This window comes from Gopherus evgoodei, chromosome 4, assembly GCF_007399415.2.
Source record: "Gopherus evgoodei ecotype Sinaloan lineage chromosome 4, rGopEvg1_v1.p, whole genome shotgun sequence".
Lineage (NCBI taxonomy): Eukaryota > Metazoa > Chordata > Testudines > Testudinidae > Gopherus > Gopherus evgoodei.
Genome location: NC_044325.1, coordinates 21,152,831 through 21,174,759, shown reverse-complemented (window position 1 = coordinate 21,174,759; position 21,929 = coordinate 21,152,831). Strand labels below are relative to the sequence as shown.

The 21,929-nt window shown below is 42.5% G+C and overlaps 1 long non-coding RNA gene across 1 annotated transcript in view; it reads left to right on the top strand.

Annotated features, from left to right (window-relative positions):
- The window catches only part of LOC115649742, a 33,605-nt gene extending 16,512 nt beyond the window's left edge, over positions 1 to 17,093 (top strand). Inside the window, exons 3-4 of the long non-coding RNA XR_003999899.1 lie at positions 14,899 to 14,991; positions 16,893 to 17,093. This is a non-coding gene — a long non-coding RNA (uncharacterized LOC115649742). The remainder of the gene's footprint in view (positions 1 to 14,898; positions 14,992 to 16,892) is intronic.
- Positions 17,094 to 21,929: the final 4,836 nt, after the last annotated feature.

Genomic DNA, 21,929 nt, shown 5'->3' with positions numbered 1-21,929 from the left:
TGTAACCATTCCCACTCTCTTGGCCCGCTTCACCTGGTTGGCCAAGTCTTCCCCCAGTAGCATGGGGATACGATAATTGTCATAGACTGCAAAAGTTCACATTCCTGACCAGCCTTTGTACTGGACAGGCAGTTCAGCTGTAGGCAAGTCTACAGCTTGCGACATGAAGGGGTGAATTGTCACTTGGGCCTTTGGGTTGATGAATTTGGGGTCTACGAAGGATTGGTGGATAGCTGACACTTGTGCCCCCGTGTCTCTCCACGCAGTAACCTTCTTTCCACCCACTCTCAAATTTTCCCTTCGCTCCAAGGGTATTTGAGAGGCATCCGGGCCTGGGGATCTTTGGTGTGATGGTGGTGCAATGAATTGCACTCGCATGGTTTTCTTGGGACAGTTGGCCTTGATATGTCCCAGTTCATTACACTTAAAGCATCTTCCATCTGATGGGTCAGTGGGCCGAGGTGAGTTACGGGAGACTGGTGAGGTGGAAGAATAGGGTGTCTGTGGCTTTACTTGGGTTGTATGTGGGGTCTTTGGCTGTCCTCGGTTGTAGGGTTTATGGTCGGTGTGCCCCCTGGGGTATTCGTTCCCCTTGACCATAGCTTTCTTGCTTTCTGCCACTTCCATCCATCTGGCTCCAATCTCCCCCGCCTCAGCGAGATTTTTGGGTTTTCCATCTTGTATGTACCGTGTGATGTCCTCAGGAACACCATCCAAGAACTGCTCCATTTGTATGAGGAGGTGCAGTTCTTCCAAGGTTTTAACATTGTGTCCTGATATCCAGGCCTCATAATTTTTCCCAATGTAGTAGGCGTGTTTGGGAAATGACACATCTGGTTTCCACTTTTGGGTTCTGAAACGCCGACGGGCATGATCCGGGGTTATCCCCATTTTGTATCTGGCCTTGGTTTGAAAAAGTTTATAGTCATTCATTTGCTGCTTAGGCATTTCAGCTGCCACCTCTGCTAAAGGTTCACTGAGCTGTGGCCTCAATTCAGCCATGTACTGGTCTTCAGGGATGCCGTACCCAAGACAGGCTCTTTCAAAATTTTCCAAGAAGGCCTTGATGTCATCACCTGCCTTGTAGGTGGGAAATTTCCTGTGCTGTGGAATCATAATTGGCGAAGGGTTGTTAGGATTGGCTGGAGTCTGTTGCTTAGCCTTTTCTAATTCCATGGCCTGTTGGTGGGCTTCCCTCTGGAGTTCTATCTGTCTTTTGTGGGCTGCCTCTTCTTCTTCTTGTTTCCTTCTGTGGGCCACCTCTTCTTCTTCTAGTTTCCTTTTGTGGGCTGCCTCTTTGGCTGCCTGTTCTCTTTTGTAGGCTGCCAGTTTGATGCTTTCTTCCTTTTCTTTCAGCTCCACCTCTTTTTGTCTTTTTTCCAGTTGTCGCCTGTGTTCAGCTTCTTTGATTTGTTCTTCGGCCTCCATTTTTGTATTGGAAGGCATGGTTCCTGTTTTCTTGTGTTGGGGTGCCCTCCGGTGTTTATCTTCTGAACTGCAGGCTCTGTTGCCTCCTGGGGTCTGCCTAGCAACAGTGCCTTTTCCCTTTTTTTCCTTTAGCTAATCTTTTCAATGTTAAGTAAACCAGAAAAACCACTTTATTTGCATGTATATAGTGCTGGTATTTGCCTCCTAATGGGAGTGCTATTGTGTGACAAAAGACCCTTTGTCACAGCTTAATGGTTCCTTGCTTAATATGCAAGCCAGAAACTTGCCAGAGAGAGCAGAAAAAAAAATTCTCTCTGGTTCCCTTTTAAAACCAAACTGTTCCTCTCTGCTCAAAAGCCCCTAGAAGAGAAAAGAAAAATATAATATTCCTACTGGCTTCTGGATTCTATCTCACCACTGAACACCATGTCATAACTCTAGTCCCAGATTTGGACCTTAGCGTCCAAAATATGGGGGTTAGAATGAAAACCTCCAAGCTTAGTTACCAGCTTGGACCTGGTACTTGCTGCCACCACCCAAAAAATTAGAGTGTTTTGGGGCACTCTGGTCCCCCCGAAACCCTTCCCTGGAGACCCCAGGACCCAAACCCTTGAGTCTCACAACAAAGGGAAATAAATCTTTTCCCTTCCCCCCTCCAGGTGCTCCTGGAGAGATACACAGACACAAGCTCTGTGAATCTAAACAGAGGGAGTCCACCCTCTGTAATTTCAATCCTGGAAACAAAAGCACTTTCCTCTTCACCCAGAGGGAATGCAAAATCAGACTAGTAAATCTAACACACACAGATCTCCCTCTGACTTCTTCCTCCCACCAATTCCCTGGTGAGTACAGACTCAATTTCCCTGAAGTTTCCCAGTAAAAAAAACTCCAACAGGTCTCAAAAAGAAAGCTTTATATAAAAAAAAGAAAGAAAAATACATACAAATGGTCTCTCTGTATTAAGGTGACAAATACAGGGTCAATTGCTTAAAAGAATATTGAATAAATAGCCTTATTCAAAAAGAATACAATTCAAAGCACTCCAGCAACTATAGACATGTAAATACATGATCTCTGTACTCACAACTTGGAAACAGAAGATTAGAGAGCAGGAAATAGAAATCCCCTCATAGCTGAGAGAGAGCATACAGGCAGAAAAACAAAGAACACAGACACAACCCTCCCTCCACCCAGAGTTGAAAAAATCCTGTTTCCTGATTGGTCCTCTGGTCAGGTGATTCAGGTGAAAGAGACATTAACCCTTAGTTATCTGTTTATGACACCTCTGCCTTCTTTTTTAAATAAAAATGTACCCACACTAGCCAAGAATGATAAGGTGCTGATTTACTAACATAATCTTGCTTTTTTTCTGAAGGCTGTATGAAACTCTCACAGATTAAATGGTGCTATATACCCTTTCATCAATTTGTTGCTGTGTTTGAGGCTAACATATGTTCATTGCAATTGCAAAGAACAGTTGGAAGTGAAACAAGAGGATGGACAGTTGTGGAGCTTATGTTTTAGACCAGAAGTGGGCAAACTATGACCCGTGGGCCACATCCGGCCCACAGGACCATCCTGCCTGGCCCTTGAGCTCCTGACTGGGGAGACTAGCCACTAGCCCCTCCCCTACTGTTCCCCCTCCCCCACAGCCACGCGGCTGTGTGGGGAGTGTGGCTGGCTCTGGCTGGGTGGCGTAGCTGCCAGACACGCTGCTCTGAGCAGCATGGTAGGGGGCCGGGGGTGAGGGGTTCCAGGGGGGCAGTCAGGGGACAGGGAGCAGGGGGCGGTTGGATGGGGTGGAGGTTCTCGGGGGGTGGTGGTCAGGGGATGAAGAATGGGGGGGTTGGATAGGTGTGGGGTCCCGGGAGGCCTGTTGGGGGCAGGGGTGTGGATAGGAGTCAGGAGATGGGGAACAGGGGGGTTGGATAGGAGTGGTGTCCCCGGGGACCTGTCAGAGGGTGGGGTGTGGATAGGGATTGGAGGGGCAGTCAGAGGACAGGGAGCAGGGGGGGGTTGGATAGGGGGTGGGGTCCTGAAGTGGTGATTGGGGTAGGGAGGGAGCGGTCAGGGGACAAGGAGCAGGGGGATTGGATGAGTTGGCGGTTCTGAGGGGGGCAGTCAGGGTGCGGGAAGTGGGCGGGGTCAGATAGAGGGCGGGGGCCAGGCTGTTTGGGGAGGCACAGCCTTCCCTACCCGGCCCTCCATACAGTTTTGCAACTCCAGTGTGGCCCTTGGGCCAAAAAGTTTGCCCACCCCTGTTTTAGGCCCCGATTCAGTAAATCATCCTTATTCAGCACAGTACTTACACACATGCTTGATTTTAAGCGCATGGTTAAGTCCCATTAAAGTCAAAGGAACTTTAGGTTTGTGCTGAAACAAGGACAGACTGAAATATGTTCTTGTTGCATAGTTACCTTGGACTCTGATCCAGGCAAATCACTTAAGCACCTGCTTAAGATTAAGCACAAGAACAGTGCCATTGACTTTAAGGGGATTACTCCTGCTTAAATTTACGCATGCATTTCTATGTTTTGTTGAATTAGGGCTTTAAGGGCTGCAATATCAGAGTAAAATGGAATAGATTTTAAGGTGGTTTCCTATCTCCACCAATGGTGAGGTTATACGTGCACCATGACATATCTCATTACACCATCAAATGTTTAACACTGCACCTAAACGTGTTTGTTTTCCTTTTAACAATATGCCGTAATATAAAGGAGAAAGAAACATTAAATAGGGGGAGTGAAGTGTTAAATGAGTGGATGCCTGAACTTTCTGAACTTTCCTTAGTCCTGATTAAATAAGGACCAAAGCTTGAATCAAAATCTGAACTTTTTTCCTGGTCTGAAAGTGTTTCAACAAAGGCTTATTTGAAGAAAAAATAAGTTTGCCAAGGTTTTAGCTCTTCCTGGTTTCATCAGGGTCTTAAAATATTAATACTAGAAAGTATTCTTCGATGACCCTAGAAATGTATACTTCAATGGCTCTTCAAATCTTTTGATGTTGTTGCAACATAAAAACAAAATATATAGGTTGATTAATAGCAATATTAAAATGGCCACAGATCATTCTATTATTCATATTATGTCAATACCGTTTTGCTTCTCATGTTGCAAATGATAAGTGCTGTGCAAATTCCAAAGGGTTTTTAAAAATCTTGCTCCACAATCAGAGGACAGAGCATTTCACTTTAGGAACTGTGGCCTGGTGAGGACCATCACTGGTAATAAAGCTTGGAGATGCAAATTTGCAGGCTAGAGCGCTGAGCTTTTCCAGTCCCACTTCAATCAGCAAAGGGGCTAGCTTTGCAGTAATGATGAGATGAGTAGATGGTCCCTAAGACAGAAGAAATATTAAAGGTTGAAAATCCTTAGGGTATCACATGTCCTCCTTGTGCACTACTGGAAATAAGCTTGAACATCAAGAGCGTTGTGGGGGTAGATGCCAATTATATGAAAGCCCATCTCTCCAGGATCTGTTAGAGCCAACTTACTGCTTGAGGCCTGAAGGAGAATAGAATATGCTCTTTTCTTCTCTGACTAGTAAAGCAGCACAAAATAGAATTATTAGTATAAATACGTGTTGCCTACAAAATGTAAATCCAGCAATTAGACTTTTCCCTTGTGTAGCACTCTAATGAATGTTACCATATTCTTTGTGTTGCTGTAGGGAAGCAGCGGGTGTATCAGAGGGGGCTTGCTAATTTACAAAGGAATCCTCAGGATACATTTTTAATTTTTTTTTATAATCCAGGAAAAAGTATCTCACATTTGAAGTAACATTTATCTCAGCATTTTGCCTTTTTAAAGTATAACACTGAAAGCCTTATAATTTACAGCATGTCATACGATGTGTCTCAGGCCTTCCTACATGAACGTGCTGGATGACACTTTATGGTGGAGATGCTAATCCGCTTTAATCCTGAGAAATGTCACATAGGTGCCTGCTAGAAATATCTCATCATTCCACCAAAAGCCTTGACAAAGGAAGAAATTGGACTCTTTGAGATGTTTGTGATTCCTTCTTTGTGTTGAATGTATTACTTTAAGTCTTCACTTTGCAGAAATGGTATATTGCTCTGTGGCCATATGCCATGGTCTGTATTTTGTACAGTAACTGTATTGTAATTATGAATGTAAAATTCCTTCGATAAAGTTACAATAGAAAACATCCCTAATATAAAAGGAACATGCTGGGCCTGCCTTGTCATGCCATGTCACATACCCTGGTGTGACCTCTCAAGAAAATCGACCCATAGTAATCTGATTATCATTTGTCATGATGAGCAAATAATAAAGTAAGTATTGAACCAGGCCGATTGCCATGTCCACTTTAAGAGAAGGCTTTTGACAGTGTTATTTCACCAAAACCAGCTACCCAAGCTGTTTTTTTGACTAGAGTTAGTATGCTGGTAGTAGAAACCTGCTGGTGTAAGCATCGAGTCTCATAGGCACTGGGTGACAAATATTCCTTTGCAAGTCAGCAGTTTTCACTGTCTAAAACCTATCTTCAGTCTCTGGAGAGTTTGGTCAATTAGAAGTCTATGGGAGCCATGAGTGCTTGGTGCCTCTCAAAAACAGATCCAAAGCTGAGGGGCTGGGGACCCAAAAAATTGAAGCACCTCAAATTAGTCGCTGCTTTTGAAAATGCTGACCATTGTTGTCAGAGGTGTATTGTCAGATGCTACCGATGTGGTGCTCTGCTCTTTCCAATGTTGGTATCACTCGACTGCGTGTGTGTGTTCCCTCTGTGTGCTGTCCCAGCTCTTTGAAGATTGCTGCCACAGCAGACCCGAAGAGAACCCCCAATGATCACAGAGTCTAGTAAGGTAAGAAGGCACTTCAGCCAGGTTTATTGCCGTATTGGACACAATAATAGTTCCCTGTAGATTTCTTAGTCTAATTCAGGGCATACTACAAGTATGTGCCCATGGTCAATGGACTCGGCTCAGTCAGTAGTGGGACTTTCCACTGCCCCCTAGGCTGGACAAAGACATCGCCCCAGGGATGCATTCTTATACACAGGTACAAACAAGTTACACATCACTCCTGACGTATTGAGGTGCAACCCCTCTACGTAGCAAGGTACAACCCCTCTACGTAGTAAGGTACAACCCCTCTACGTAGCAAGATGCCACCTCTCACCTCGTACATGTTGGTTAGAACAAAACAACTCTATCCATCATATTACCCTTTTGGCCCTGTCATTGGGATGGGTCAGCCTGTTCCTTGTTATCTGTGTGGAATGTGCAAGTATGTGAATGTTCTGATCTCTAGTGTTCAGTACCTTTTAGGTATGTATCTTCTTGCAACATTAGCCCTTTCCTTGCCAGCTTCTGTGAGCAGGGCCTGCCTCTGGCTCACAGCTTAACTTTGCTTTATGTTATCAAAGTCTTGACCATTACTTTAGTTCAGGCCCCAGGCCTCATACCGGGCCTCTGATACCAATGTTTATGTCTCAGGGCCTCATCTTACTACAACCATTATTGAAAGATGAATATTCTCATCATAAATATAAGGTAGATACCAGTTAACGTAGCATAGGAGAGTTAAGTGTTCATGCATTATAATAGGACACAGTAGGAATTACAGAAGGAGTAAATGGAAGCTGAGGAGAATTTTTGTTCTGAATGAGAATGAATATATTGGTCAATTAATTACCAAAGGCCTGTGTAGACTTCATCATACCTTCCTAGAAACTCTATGTAGCCTCTCCCCCTAGATGAGGCTCAAATTTCCTCCCTGGTGTCTGTGTTACGTGGTGTGGCTTCTCCCCTCATCTCACAGGGTGTTGTGTCCTGTTGGGCTTGGTTCTTTGTTGCGACGCCTTGTGCCTCCACCCGTTCTCCTCTCCTTCTCCCACCCACCCCCTATGTCTGGGACACTAGGAGTGCTGTCCCTTGGGAAAATAAGTAATACTACTGTTCTTAATGAAGAGTATGACCCATTACACAAACAACAAAATCCTTTAATACAAACTCCAACACATGAAATAAAACACCCCAAATTAATAATGTAACAATGAGGACTATATGGGGGTGAGGAGACAGAGGCTCTAGGGAGGAAAGAGTTAAGATTAACTAAGATACTAAAACTTCAACAATATAACAATTTCCCTGCCTCCCACTATTCACAAATGTATCACAACCCCAGTCTCACTCCTGGGCCTCATTCCAGGCATATGGGAAGTGTAGGATGAGTCTGGAGATGAATGTAGCAGGGCTACAGATGTTGGCTGGCTTTCACAGTATTTTCACCTGAGTTAGGCAGGTCAAATCTGTGCCTCTCAGGCCACTGGCCTCTGCAGGGTTGGAGCAGTCTGACCACATGCTAGATCCCTCAGCAGTTCAGTGTCTCCCTTTGAGGGGAGGGAAAGTAAATCAGAGACTCCTTGAGCTGTTCTGCTTCTCTATCAGATCCAAGCTTAAAGCCTGAAAAAGCAAAACCAGGTCTAGTCTCTTTGTCTCGGAGTCTGGCTGTCCACTCGCACTGAGGGATTGAGCAGCCCTGGCTCATAATTGGCCTGGCAAACAGCCTGTATAGATCACTGCATCAGAAACCTCCCTACTGGCTTTTGCAGGAGTTTCCAGTCTATTCTGTTCCCACCCTAGACTCTATGGTTGCTGAAAATGGTGGCAAGAGGACCCTAGAGCCGTTGGTGTTGTCCATAGGATAGGTCCCCTGGAGGCTCAGTCCAGCATTCCAAGAGCAGCAGACTCTAAAGATGGGATTCTTTCTATTATGTACCCTGGGGACTAAGCCCCTCTGCAATGTGACATTTTCTTCCTACAAAGAATGCAGACACACTGTACAGACAATGATTGCCAGATAGGGTGATACAAGTATTTTGTATCACCCTATCTGGCAATCACCCACTATGATGAGGCTGCAAAATTCTCCCCATATTTATAGCACTAGAGTTGGGAAAACCTGAAACCTGAATTTCAAGCAGATCTGTGCCGTATTTCGAGTGAATTTAGGACAAGATTTAAGTAAAAAGCTTTGGTCAGCCTGAGTCAAATTTCTAGCTAGTGTGGGTCTAGTTTTGAGTGAGTCGAGCTGGTGATATTCCAACAATTACAAGACCTGGCAAAATGTGATGGCTTCAGCTATGCTTTGTTTTGTGATTTTGGATTTGTTTGTAATTCAGGAGGTGAGGACTAAAGATTGGCCTGAACCATGGTCTGTTTCTGCTCCCATGGAAGTTAATAGAAATTTTGTCTTTGATTCAATGGGAGCAACATTGGCCTTCAGGACTTGGATCTGAGTTCTGGATCCAGGTCTGTGATTCAGTCTGAGTTTGCAGCTTGAAACCATCTTTGTAATGAGACAGATCTGAACACTGACTCTACACACTCCTAACTTTGGAGACAGTGACGTTGGAACAATTTATTTAGTGGTGGTGCTAAAAGCCATTGAACCAAACTGTTAACCCTGTCTATGTTGGTGTATCCCACCACCTCCTAGTTCCAGCACCCTGTTTGGAGATGTTTAGATAGATCCTGATTTTGACATCTCAGGCTTGGAAATGCCCTGATTCCAGGTTTTTTATTTTGCCTATTGTGGAGATAGCAAGTTTGTATCTGGACCAGGAAGTGACATTTTATTCAGTAAAGAAAGATGAAGTGCAGGTCTGGATGAGAATTTTGGATCCAGGGTTTGACTAAACCACTTCTGAACCAAAACCAAAAAAAGATTTGCATCAATCCCAGCAAACAGAAACTGCAGAGTTTTGTACCGAAGCCCATTCTCTCCTAAGCTTCCCTTTCCAAACTGACACAGATATCAATGCTGAAATTGAGTAGCAAAGAAAATGGCCCTAATTTTCACCAGCTGAAAGTATCCATAGTCTCTGATGAACAGACAGTGGCAGCAGTGGTCAAAGGCATTAGCTCGAGCTGTATCACAGAGGAGGGTCAGAAAGACCATATGGAGGGCAACTATTAATGAAGTGGGATGGGCGGAAATTCAAAAGGCATCTGCAGTCAGTTCTTTCCAGGCTAGGATTCTGAATGAGTGCTGCGACTGAACTTTGCCAGATGATAGGTGAATGTTGGATATGATGCATTCCCCAATTAAAAACTGCATGGTGCATTTCTGTCATAAAGAGCAAACACCAAGTGACTCCAGACACTCTTGACTTCTGGAGCCCTGCAATGAGGAGGAACACGGAAGACAAATTATAGTTGTTGCTTTGATTTCATTTTTATTGAGAAAAGGACTGTGATGCAAGCAGATAGCTGCTCAGATACATTAGGCTGCCTCCTCCAGTACCTGCAAACATTTCCCTACCTTGTGGCAGTCACCCACCCTGGGGATATTTTTAGGCTGCTTGGAAGCGAAGAAGTTGTTCTACATTTGCCGTGCACTGAATACCTACTGGGTGGGGAAGCTGGGAGAGACCCGAGATTGATATAATTTATTATGTGTAGCCATTCCTATAGTGCTCATCAGCACAGCACTATAGACAGGGCTGTGAATGTGAGCTGCAGTTTAATAACGAAATACTAATGTGGGCTAGTCTGAGGCAGCATCAGCAGTGGCAATGACTGAAACGACTTAAAAAGCGAAAGAAAACAGAACTGCTGAAGCTTTGTGAGGCTGCTGGGTTGAAAATCTGCCACTGTTTATCTGAAGGCCAGGAACAAAGGGGGGAAAGAGGGTGTTGAGAGAGAAGAGCTCAGGTGACTAGACAGAGGCAAGGAATAGAGGAAAGACCCTGTGGCTGCTGCAGAGTGCTGGGATCTGGAGAAGAGCCCATGCATGACAAGAAATTGGCTGATGGTTTGTAGCTTTAAAATGAATTATTTTAAGCTACGTATGCAGAAGTAAACTGAAATGAAGTCAGAATTAAGTATTAAAGGCACTTCCTGCCCACCCCTGGCCAAGACCTGCATGACCTCTGCTCTGGGGTAACCATAGTAGATAACAAAGCCTGGAGTTCCCCTGGTTAAATGGTTTGAATGCAAGCACTGCCCTGTGCTTTCTGGTGGTGTGCTATTTTAGAACTTGGTCTCTGTCCTCCCCCCCCCATGCCTCCCTTGTGGCTTGCACAGCTCTGTTTCTCCTCCCTGCCCCTGATCCCAGATACTTCCATTCAAATCCCTCTGCATCAGCACTAGATAAAAGAGCCATGAAGGAAGAGTTACTGTAAACATGTTTTATGGAGCAGAATTAAAAAGAAAAACGATGCAAACAGAATGACAAATACATGGTGTCTGATATGTCCTAAGCAATCCTGTTTGCTGTCAAGTTTCCATCCCAAATTGCTGGTGGAGGTTCCTTTCTTGTTCAGCTCTTTGGGGAAGCGTGGGGAGACTTTGCATAACAGCACCGTGGTCTCAGAGGCTGATCATTTTGCTGTGTTGCTTCTTGTTTAAAAATCTTGCACTAATGGCTGTAGCTCTGGCAATCAAAAATTAAAGGGAGCTGACGGGATCTGGGAAACAAGTTATTCACATGCAGATATTTGGATGCAAAACCAAGCTTTGTAGAGGCTGTTGACACTCCTGCAGTGAGTGTTGGGCGTTTCTGTCTACAACGTCCTCTGATAAAATGTCCCTGAATCCTTCTCACTTGTACATGGGGTGAATCACCTGTTCTGTGTAAACAATTTAATTTAAACCAGTGTTCCAACTGTTACGTGACTCCACAAGCAGCACCATTGCCTTTAGTTGAACTATTTGTGGAATAAATCTCTATGCAATGTGAGCAGAGACATTAGAATCTGGCTCATAGTGATTTGGGCTGAGTTCCACAAAGGTATCTAGACTCCTAATTTCCACTGAAATTCCCCCATTTCTGTCTCCCAGTTCTTTGCTACCACCACTAGAATACACTGTCTTCCACATACTCTACACCTTGCATCCTTACCTCCCCTTCTCCACACACTCGCTTTCCAAGGTGACAGTGTAACTGCAAATATTCCTAACAATTAAAAGAACCAGAAACAAATACTATAGTGCATGTTTAGAATGGCTGTTTCAATATTAAGGTCTAAAAGCCCATTTCTGCTGCCCATAAATAAATAAAGCTAACACAGATTAGAAGCCCCTTTGAAGTTTTTGGGACTTCTCATACAAGTAAATATTATATGCATGAATAGAGGTTGCAAAATGAAGCACCAAGAGCTGTTAGTACCCATGGCTAACTTGCCTAACTCTGTTTTACACCATTTGACTTTGTTCCCATTGTACAGAGCCTTTCCATTTAAATCCTCAGTGATCAGGCAAACTCCAATATACTATCCAGCTCCACTGAAGCCCATCATCCACTCATGTGCAATCATAGTACAAAGCGTGAATATCTTTACAGAGAAGCTGTGTCACATTATGAATATCTTTAGTCAAACGCTGTGTATTTATTATCCTTCTACTTCCTGGGCACATGTGACAGGGTTCCATTCCTCTGAAGTGGCTCAGGATGTGACAAATCAGCAGAAAGAAAATCCTGGGATGTTGAAAGCAAAATTTATTGTGAAGAAACGGTGCTCAAACTATTGTAGGTTTTATAAATAGACTTTGTAGGACATAAATCCACAAGCTTTAAGGTACCAGATAAGCTGGTGCAATGCATCTGTAGTAGTTCTAGAATGACATAGTATGGAGCTCGAAGCAGCCAGAGGTTTTGTCAGTATGACGGTGCGGTCAGCTACCGATGCTTTTTAAAAACACGAAGACTGATTTCCTCTTTCACTGGGTGGCTTTGGCTAAATGCTAAACTCGTGACCGAAGGCCATATTTAAAGTCATCAAGAGCCATGTTTCCCCTGAAGGCTGCATTTAGCTGTTCATAGCGGAGATTATAGAATTATATCTTACTGCTCCTCTTCCTAGTGTTCTACAGAAAAGCACAGGCCAGATTCTGTCCTTAGTTATGCACAGAGGCTCTGCTGTCAGTGGCTTTGCATGGGCATGTCTGGTTTTGTTTGGATTGCTCCAGGGTCACTGAGGTCAGAATTCCTCTGTTACAGTTTGATCCTGATCCTGTTGAAGTCAATGCAAGCAGAACCCAGGCCCTTAGTGTATGATGCTACCTTAACATGAAAATATGACGACAAAACATTTGCTGGAGGGAGAGGAAGAGACAAATCTAGGGCCAGGTTCTCTTCTGTGATCGGACTTCTTTGTTCTGATCAGGTGGCACAATGGGTCTGGCAACTGGCTATAAGAAACCCGATAACAATTACCCTGGTGAGGGCAGTTCTCAGCTGTGGTAAAGCCAATAAAGCAATTCCTTTAACAGACATCTCATCCCATTCCACCCTGGCATAGCTGTTTTGGGGAAGGGAAGGAGCATATCGGGGGTGGACAGGGGCAGGGCAAAGCATAATTCTACTTTGCTGATTCTCATCTGGCATTTGGTCCCTTAAAAACCATGCAAACTTGCATAAAGCTCTGTGAATTTGAAGACACAGCTGCTTTAAGTTATACCAGGTCCAGAGCAGCTGTATCTTCAGAATCAGGGAGTCCTAACCAGCTCCCTGACAATCTCCTCGCCATTAACTCCTGTAGGCAGCAAGCAGATTTTAGTTCAGGAGAGAATCTAGTGCCTGAATTTAGATCTTTCTTTTCAGCAATGTTTCATTCCATTGCCAAGAATTACTGGCTATTGATCATATACGGTGCAGAAAGTGCACTGCAGTTTCAGGGCCATAGACGTCCCCCATCTCATCATAATTCCAATGTGGTTTCATTGCAATCAGACTAAAACACATAAGAGTCATAAAAACGATGCAGGGCAGAGCTCATGGTAGCCTTTCTGGAAGTAAAATGCAGAATTGATGCATTCCAATTGACTGGTTCTCCTTTTAGGTATTTGATAACATGAGCTCAGCAGGGTGATGCAAATGTTGGCAGCAAAAAGCAGTGTTTCATTTTTGCTGGCTCTATCCTATAGCCTAAATTTGCTAATTGCAATAGTTTTCGCTACAAGAGACAAATTACACAGGCCTTCTGCCAACCTGGAGGAGCCTTTAATTTTTGTACACACAAGGGATTTGAACAAAGAATTTTTTATACGAGTTTATTTGTTTAAACATAAGAAGGATGTGGGGGTTCAGAAGTCTATATATTAGATTACATTTTTTGGATCTCATTAAGCTCTACAACTAAAATGGTCAGAGTTGTTCTTTGAGCATGTTGTGTATATATGGCCTGATAATGATTCAAAGTCAGAGATAGGCAGTAAGATTAAATGGCTTTGCCCTGAGCACTCTCTGTTTTAGAGGAAGAGTATGTCTGCTCCTGGCTAGCAAATGCAGAATTAAACACCTGTGTTCCACATATGCATGTTTGTATGTTTACCACTGCTGATCCATCTGTGGAACATGGCAAATGCCAGCAGGGGCACACACAAGGGGTATGCAAAGCATGTGGCACATGCCCAGTCATAAAGAGACTGAGCAAACAATGCTACATGCCATTAAGTGACAACAAGACATTCAAGAGCTGGTTTTATCCTCTCAGCGTCTCAAGCTCTGAACACCGCTGTGAAGCATGTGCCTGGCCTGGGGCAAGTACCTCATGCTTCATGCCCCTGTGGTATTACAACTGCCAGTCCAGTTTCTCCTATTCTTGAATTGAAGCCATGGGTGGTGGGGTGGGAATTTAATTACCATGATTAAATACTTTAATAAATATAAGGAGAGGTGTCTTCCTCAGCATGCCTTGGTTAGGGCGTAAGGAAAAGGAATTGAAGGGGCCGTTGGAAAATGATGGCTTGCATACAGTGGAAACGTGTTTGACCTAACTGTAACAGAATATTTAATTTTTCTTTGACATGGTATCAAATACAACGTGGTGGATGAGGTCAGGTGGGTCAATGAATTGGGATTGCCAGGACCCAGACTTTCCTGATCAAACTCGACAGCTTAAATTGTGACCAAAAGCACAAGGAATGTTACAGCAGCAGCCTATGCAGAGGCATTATGCTCTGTCATATAACTTACACGGTTAAGCAAATGTGTTGCTATACTCTGTACAAGATGATGCTTTCATATAGATACTGTAGGAGGGGAAAGATGTTCCAGTGGTTACAGAACTAGCCTAGAATTAGGGAGACCTGGTTTCAATTCCCTGTCCTGCCACAGACTTTTTGTGTGACTTTTGGTGAGTCACTCAATATCTGTGCCTCAATTACCCATCTGTAAAATGGCTGTAATAGTATTGCTTACCTCACAGGAGTGTTGGGAGGATTCCTAAATTAGCAATTATGAGGTGCTTAGATACTCTATGGTAATGAAAGCAGAAGCCAGTTTAGTACCATAGACTTTTTGGATACTCTTTGAGGGCAACCTTAAATAGAATGCACTGCCGTATGTGTATATTTCCTACTCACATTGATAAATATATGATGGCAAAAATGTGTTTTCATTGATCCAGGGTGTTTCTGAATCCTGAGATCCCTTTGAAATAGTAGGAATGTGGTTATTTTAGCTCCTTCATTCGGTTTATTATTTAATCCCACAGAGTGTAGCTTCGTAAGCCTAGAAACAATCTACTTTGCACTCAGTGGGAGCAGAGAGATATCCCAGAGCTGCACATCTGAAACAGAAACCCCAGGTACAAATATTTGGTTTAAAAGAGTCTTGGATATATTTATCATGGAAAAGCTGTCAGAAAATGCAACAAAATCCTAGTGCTTTCTATCAAATTTGCCTTCCCCTTCTTAGACTTTGAACAAAATAATCTTAAAGTTTACATGTTTTCTAGTCATTTCTTATCTTCTATTCTTTATTCTGAGTTAGCAGTAATCTTCCCATGACAGTAATTAGACCACCTGTTGGGTTCTGGTCTCTTCTTTTTTTTGCCATATCCACACATCTATTTCTTGGCTTTTCTGGTTGAATCGATCTCTCACATTCTCCCTGTTTGCTTTAATCTGTTATTTCTGGAAAGACATAGAGATATTTTAAAGAACTAGTCTCCTGTAGGGAGCAGAATTTGCAATACTGTTTGTTGAACGGACACTGTTAAAAAGTAAAAGACTTGCAAATGAAATGCTGTCTCATTGCATCCCCCTTTTCTGAAATCTCTGTGGCTTGATTTAGAATGTATTTTTCATGTCTGGATTTAAAGAAAAGGCCTCTCAGGAGAGTTAAACAGAAACCAAATAAAACCACAACATCTTTGTTTGAAAAAGTCTCCGGGAAAGATTATGCAGTGTTTAAATCTGGCTCCGCAGTGGCAGCTTTTGTGGATGTCAGGTTGGTGGAGTATTTTTTTAAACAAGAAAAAAAGTTCAACTTATTCCTCTATCTGTTAAAACAAACTGTGGAATCTTTAATGTTGGGAAGACAGTTCTTTTACTCTATTTGCAATACAAATCATTTTCTTTTGCATTAAAATGGGTCTCAAAATATGCAATCATATAAAAGATGGTGCCAAAGTAAATGTCTAAATGGTGCCTTTCTCTGCATGGCGCAGGAAGGCTCTGCAAGAAAGGTTAGGGAGTCCTTCACTCCCAATATATGGAAATAGGAAAATGACTAATTCTCACAGTAGCACTTAGCATCTAGGGAAAACCTGGTGCTGCAGGGGCAGCTCCAAGACTCCTACTTTGCTAATTTCAAAACATTTCATTTTGATTCTTACCTTTTTAAATTTTTCAGCCTTTTTAGTAGAAATCCGTGAAAATTTAGAACAAAAGGTCATTTAGAATCCCCAAAAGAAACTTTTGGTGTCTAAAAAGTTGGAATGAGATGTTTTTGACAATTTCAAAACTTTTTTTCAAAATTTTTCCAATGAGAGATTCAGCGAGAGTGCCCAAAAGTTTGTTTTGATGAATCGACATTTTTGACACAACGTTTTTTTGGAAAGTTCCCAAGCTAGTCTGTATGTCTATTTTCCTTCAACTGCTTGACCTAGCACCGAACTCAATAGGAGTTGGATCAGGATGTGTATGTTTACAGATTTGTTTCTCATACCAGTGTCACATTATTTCACAAAGGGTAGAAATTGAAATTAGGTGCTGAACTTTTCAAAGCTTCCTAGACGATGGCCAATTCTCATGAAATGCCTTGGGACTTGGGTGTTCAAATCTCTTAGTCAACACTGAACATCTCAGGCATGGCATGGAAATTCCCAGGACCACTCTTCTTTCATGACGTAAAAATCAGAACTATATTTCCTTCCTTCTTCTCATGCCTCATGCCACAAATAAATGTAAGTGGCTCAGTAAATCCAATAGCTGATTTCCTTAATTTCCTAGGATGAATGACATCTGCAGTCTGTTTGATTTGTATATCTGGTGTTCAATTTGTGTATGATGCCTCCCTTATTACCTTGATGAGCAGGAACTTATTTTCCTTTTTGCTTCCCTAATTTTGTCCCTAAAGTATCAGCAGACTACAAATAGCTGTGTTTTGCCTCCTGCCTTTTCCAGCACAAGTTTTCATTTAGTTTGAGATCTTTGAGTAGCAGCATCCATACTGCCTCTTATTTCTTGCATCCTTCTTTTCCAGGTGTTGCTCTACCTTAATGATAGAGTCTTTTCGGATTCTCCAGACTTCTTCTATGTGGGTGGAATTTAATGTTGACATTGCAGCTTACTCAATTTGGGCCAGACCATCGCATGTCTAATGCTTCCTTGCAGAGAGCATAAGAACATAAGATTGGCCATAATGGATCAGACCAAAGGTCCATACAGCCCAGTATCCTGTCTGAAGACAGTGGCCAATACCAGGTGCCCCAGAGGGAGTGAGCCTAACAGGTAATGATCAAGTGATCTCTCTCCTGCCATCCACTCTCTGACGAACAGAGGCTAGGGACATCCATCCTGGCTAACAGCCATTACTGGACTTAACCTCCATGAATTTATCTAGTTCTCTTTTAAACCCTGTTACAGTCCTAGCCCTCACAGCCTCCTCAGGCAAGCAGTTCCACAGGTTGACCGTGCGCTGTGTGAAGAACTTCCTTTTATTTGTTTTAAACCTGCTGCCTATTAGTTTCATTTGGTAGCCCCTAGTTATTATTATGGGAACAAGTAAATAACTTGTATTATGGAGGAGTAAGCTCCTCTTTATACTCTTGGGCCAATTACATGCATCATGGTGGTGATGGGGGCAGAGCTGCTATTCCTCATCCTGCACTGAAGATGTGGAGATGGGGGTGAGGAGAAGACAGAGTCTTGGCTCCACCCGCACATTGTTCCAAGTTGCACTGATGCACCTGGGCACATATTTCTTCCAGAGATGGGCTAGTTCAGGTAGGCCAACCAACCTGGAATAGAGGGGAATGAGGGGATAGACTGTGACTCTGTCATAGCCCAGTTTCGGGGTTGCTTCTGGCGCCATGCAACAATGTGCTGGCCCTTACACAGGGCTTGTCCAAAGCCACAATTTTAACCTAAATATTTTAATTACCCAAAATTTGCTTTTTGAAAAATCAAAATTCATATCACAAATGTAAAGCTAGGGTCATTACATCATTTTAAAGGGTATTCCATGGCCTGCTAGCCAATCTTCTGCAGGACAGTTTTTAAAATGAATAATATATAAAAATGCTCTCTATAATAATAATTAAAGTCTTAATACCAGTAGACCTCAATGCAACTCTCTCTTATTAAATCTTTGCTAAGCAGTGAGGAGAGGCCATTGGGGTTTTGTCTGCAAATTATGGGGTGGGAAGTGCAAATTAGCAAGGTTCTATCGCATACACAATTTCCTGCAGCACATACTAGAATAGAATTATGTGTGTATCGTCATCATCAATGCATGCGCATACACAGATGATTTGGAGGCTCAGGTATATATTCCCTCCCTCTTTCAAGGGTAGGAAGCAGTTTTACAGCTGTCAAGTGCACACACAGTCTTCTGTGGTTGCAATGGGGTCCCACCTACTAATACAAAAGCAGAGGTGATGCAGTAATAATTGCAGCTGCTACGGTAATGCATATATTAGGGCTGGCATGCTTGTTTTATCTTTCTTTTACAACTGTATTAATGTTTGTGATTTATATTACTGTGGACCTAGGAGCCTTGGCCATGGGTAAGGGCCCCATTGTGCTAGGTGCTGTACAAACACAACAAAAAAGATGGTCTCTGACCGCAAATGTAGCCCTTAATATTATTTTAACATTCTTAAAAAATCAATTTCTGTTTTTATTGCTGATAGTTAATAGTAGAAAAATAGGCAGAAGTAGTCGCACTGACATTACGAGGAATACTTAAAAGGTGTACAGAGCACCACAATGAGAAGCAGGAGACCTGTGTTCTATTCCCAGCTCTTCCTTTGATCTGTTGCACAACCTTGGGCAAATCAAATCACCTCTCTGTGGCTCTATTTCTCCTTTCTCCATCCTATTTAATTAGATTGTAAGCTCTTTGGGGGTAAGGGCTGTCTTTTAAAATGCCTCTGGACAGAGCCTTGCTCAGCAATAGTAACGCCTGCCTCTTCATCAGTGGCTCTCAAAGTGCTTTACCAACAAGGTCAGTATCATTAGCCCCATTTTAGAGATGGGGAAACCAAGGCACAGAGCCACAATGTGCCTTGGCTCAGGTCACCCGGTGGCAGAGCTAGGAATAAAATTCAGGCCTCCTGAGTCCAAGGCCAATGCTCTGCTCACTAGGACACACTGCCTCTTGGATTGCCCCTTCTTGATTGGGGCATCTAGGTTGCTACCATAAAATACATAATAATTAGGAAAGGGTTGTTGACACAAATAATGGTTTAAAGGGTTAATCTCAGCTTTTGTTAAAGATAAAGTAACTTACTTCTCGGGCGAGTCCTCCATAGCTGTTTCGTTCACAGTTTAGTGACCCCCCCTCATTGTACAAATGGGATGCAGGCATTCTGTTAACCACAGTATTACATCAGTGCTACAGTACATGACATTTAATCAGAAAGCTGCTTTCATTTCTTTCCATTTCCATCTCCAACCCATTTGGCCGTCTCTTAACACCTTCAAATCGTCTGTGAGGAATGAGGTCAGAGATGTGGTCACTTCTGCAGCTGCCTCCAGCGCTCTTCACTAGCTGGTTAGTAAAGACTGTTCCTGCTGTCGGTGGCCAAACAAGCTGCTTCTGGCTCGAAATGAAGAACATTATGATTTCACATGTAGTGAGAAGGGAAGAAAATCTACACAAAGTACCTCAGGGTGATATGATGCTGCCTTTGTCATCTTATCTGGTTGACAGTGTGTATCTAATGAGTCTTCTAAGTTCATATCTGACATTTATTCTATCCTTCAACAAAGCAAAGTGAGAAATATATACTATCCTCCTCTAATAAAACATATCAGTTCATCCAGAAATATCCATAAGCTCATCAAGTATCACCAAAACACTAACGGCCTGATTCAAAACCTGTTGAAGTCAATGGAGAGTCTCACACAGACTTCACTGAGCTTTGGATCAGGCTATAATTCCTATTGAACTACAGTACTTAAAGCAAAGGATGGTGTCCCACATTGTTCTAGTAAACTGTGTTACGCCAGAAATGTTTAATGAAAAGGGCTTTTATTTTGATAGGGACACAGGTACATTTTTATGCTGGATAATTTATTTTAATTATGTAATATATTTCCAAGCTCATTCTGTAGCATACAGTGGTTCTGGACTAATCTTCTGCTTTGGCTTGATGACTGATGTAAAGATTCAGAAACACTGCCTGTGTTTCCTTTCCCCATTTAAAATGTCCAAGGGAATTCCCTAATGGCACAAATTAAAGGAGGCGCCAGTCTTGACTCTGAGAACTGTCTCTCTCTCTTTTTTTTTTTTTTACTGCACTTGTCAGATTCTGAGGAAAAGATAATCTTCCTTTTACACACAGGGAATTGGATGCAGTGGAAATGTACCACAGCCGTAAAAAAAGAATTGACAAATTACTCCCCTCAACACTGTGTTCAGATGTGAAGTTTTTATTCTTTCCACCCCATCCTTGCTGTTCTTGTTTCAGAATGATGAGGAGAGGAATAACAGTACCTCTTCTGTCTCAGAGCAAGAAATCGGCAAGTATAATACATATATATGCATAAAATTCAGCAGCAGGGATGATAGCTAATTTAAACCATTGTTCTCCTAATTTGGAGAAATAAGTCTGTCTTACTGTCCTTATAATAAAAGCCTCAGACAGATTAGGTCAGACGTCTACAGACAAAGTAATTCTGTGGTGCTTAAAATGATAGGAACTAATCTCCATGAAAGCTGAGTCCAGGGGTATAGGCTATTAAAAATATCTATATGCTATAGGCAGAGGAGAAGATAAGAGGTCCAGCTCATAATGAGAAATGATAACTCTACACACTTTGTTTACAGTTTACCCCAAAGACCACAGATTAACACAAATCTCAGAGCATCTTTATTATGGCACTGCATTGGAGAGGGGGCTGCCAACAGAGGATGGAATTGCTAAGTAGGCTGGGACCATCTGTCCTCTCAGGGAGGTGAAAACGTGCATGATTGAGTGACACCTGCTTGTCAAGTGTGGCCTGCTGGGAAATTTTCTCTTGGATCACTGAGCTCTGAGTTACATTACCTGCATTAAAATCAGACAAACAATCTCATAAGCATTATGCATTTGAGCCCACTCATGGAAATATCAAAATAAAACACACACACACATAGATAGATAGATAGATCTCAAAATCTCTGCTATAGGAACACATTTTTGCCTCTCATATTGACATGGTTAGCCTTTGGTATGAACTGAGCATTTTTAAAAAAATAGTTATTTTAAAGAACTTTGATGGGGAATCAACAGGCAGTACAAGATGGTATTTCCCTCTTTTGAAAACAATGAGTTCTCACCAAAACTGGTTGTTTGTAGACCAAACATGAATGAAAACCTCACCCTCTGAAGTTGAATGATTTTTGTTTGCACTTTGCCTGACACAAGGAATGGTTCCCTTGTAAATATTTAACTACCTCAAGATATATTTAAGCAGTGGTTAATAAAACCACATAAACAAGGATATGAAAATAGGGGATGACATTTCAGCCATAACTCATGCTGTGGGGACAAAACAACCCTTTGTCCCTCCCTTCCAAAAGGCACTCTAGCATGAGTCAAGACCAGAGTGTCATCTTGAATTTCCAGCATAAATCCTGAATTTCCTATCTTGTGAAGTTGTAATTTGGGTCACAACAGCCAAATCTTGATCCCACTGAAGTCATAGGTGGTTTTGCTATTGGCCTCAGTGGAGCCAGGATTTGTCTGATAACATGATTCAATTAGACATTCTTCTGTTTTTTTCTTTGAAAAATATATTGCAGTGATTTTCATACCACAATAAAATACACAATGCAGACAAAATTCAGTGCAAAGAGTTAAAGATGAGGAGCAGAAGAGCCTCACTTTTACAATGAGCCACTGCTTTTTATAATTTAAACATAAAGGATAATGTGCTGAATTCCTTACGTAGGCTTTAGCACCATTAAAATGGTGCCACAACAAGGACTGCAGAATTTGACTCAATAGTAAAACACAAAGAAAACCCAACCAGTTGTCCAAAGAGCAACAACCCAAAGCCACTCTCTGTGTGCTAACTTTATCATCACAGT